The sequence below is a fragment of the Galeopterus variegatus genome, unplaced genomic scaffold, assembly GCF_000696425.1.
Source record: "Galeopterus variegatus unplaced genomic scaffold, G_variegatus-3.0.2 Scaffold7611, whole genome shotgun sequence".
NCBI classification, from domain to species: domain Eukaryota; kingdom Metazoa; phylum Chordata; class Mammalia; order Dermoptera; family Cynocephalidae; genus Galeopterus; species Galeopterus variegatus.
Genome location: NW_007733722.1, coordinates 34,384 through 35,979, shown reverse-complemented (window position 1 = coordinate 35,979; position 1,596 = coordinate 34,384). Strand labels below are relative to the sequence as shown.

General features: G+C 52.5%; 1 protein-coding gene across 1 annotated transcript in view; it reads left to right on the top strand.

Annotated features, from left to right (window-relative positions):
* DEAF1 (DEAF1 transcription factor) overlaps window positions 1-1,596 on the top strand; it is a 40,943-nt gene that overhangs the window by 31,320 nt on the left and 8,027 nt on the right. The gene's annotated exons all lie outside the window — the stretch shown is intronic.

Here is a 1,596-nt window from a genome sequence, read left to right as displayed (position 1 = left end):
TTTGCTGTAGTCCTGTGATCTTCCGTAGGTTTCTGGAAAGCACAAACAGGCCTGTCGAGGCATTCCCGGCAGCATAGACATGGCATTTTAGGCTAACCTTCTGCAGTAAACACAAACTCTCCTGGGATGATGAAAGGTGGTTTTTGAAATAAACCTATTTTGGGATAATTTTGGGTTTACAGAAAGTTGCAAAGTCAGTACAGAGGTTCTCTTCTGCCCCTCACGCCCAGGGCACAATTGCCACGCCTGAGGAGCCAGCACCGAGCCTCACTGCAAACCCAGACCTCATTGTGGTTTTGTTGTCGGTGTCCTCTTCCTGCTCCAGGACCCTGTCCAGGGCACCACGTGGCGTCTGAGTGGTGTCTCCCCAGTACCCTCTGCCAGTGACGGTTGCTCAGCCTCTCCTTGTTTCCCGTGACCTGCAGTTCTGAGGACTGTCCAGGTAGTGTGTCAAATGTTCCAACCAGGGCTGTTATGATGTTCTCTCATGGTGAGACAGGATGGTAGCTTTTGAGAGGAGGATCATATCCTACCTCACCACATCCTGGTGGGGGTCCCTCACACCCAGATGACATCACAGGTGACCTGGACCTTCCTCACCTGGGTCAGGAGAGTTAGTCTCTGAGTGAATCCATGGTGACGGAGGGTCCTCTTGGACAGGGGAGGATCTAGGTAAAGTTTTGGAAATCTTATGGGAGATTTGTCTTCTGGCCCCCTTTTATTTATCCAATTGCTTGTTCATATCAGGACAACTCATTTGTGTTCTGTGCTCTGGGCCATGATCCAGCACTGCTGTTTTGTGTGCACACTGTCACCCTGTCCAGCTGGCTCCCGGATCCTGCTGACCTTCCCCCAGCCTTGCATATGTACGTCTGGGCGCTTCCTGACTTTCTGGCATGACAGGACCCTCCAGGCTCGCCTGTATGTTCCTTGCCTCAGCCCTGGAGTCAGCCCTGGGTCCTGCACTGGAGAATGGTCTTAGAGACCAAGATCCACACTGGGTGTGCTCATGACTCTTGGGGCGTTGAGGCCTCTAGGCTCAGGTTATGGATGCTTATGTTCAGACAGATGTATGGCTGCCTCTGTCTGTCTGTATCTAGGCATTAAGTAAACACGAGTTTATGCTAATGCGTCTGACTCTAATTCAGTACCATAGGCCCCTTCTGGCCTTCCTAAAAGGTTATCTTTTTTTTTTTTTTTTCCTTTTTGTGTTTTTTCGTGACCGGTAACGGGATCACAACCCTCAGTGTTGCGCCCATACCGCGACGGCAACGGGATCGCAACCCTCGGTGTCGCTCCCGCACTGCGCTCAACTAGTGAGCGGACCAGTCTCTATATGGGATCCAAACCCTCGGCGGGAGCGCCGCCGCGCTCCCAAGCGCCACACTCTACCGAGTGCGCCACCGGGCCGGCTTAAAAGGTTATCTTTTTTTGTTTTTTTTCCTTTTTTTTGTCTTTTTTTTACTGACTGGTAATGGGATCACAACCCTCGGTGTCGCGCCTGTACCGGGGACCGGCAACGGGATCGCAACCCTCGGTGTTGCGCCTGCACTGCGCTCAGCCAGTGAGCGGGAACCAGTCTCCACATGGGATCCG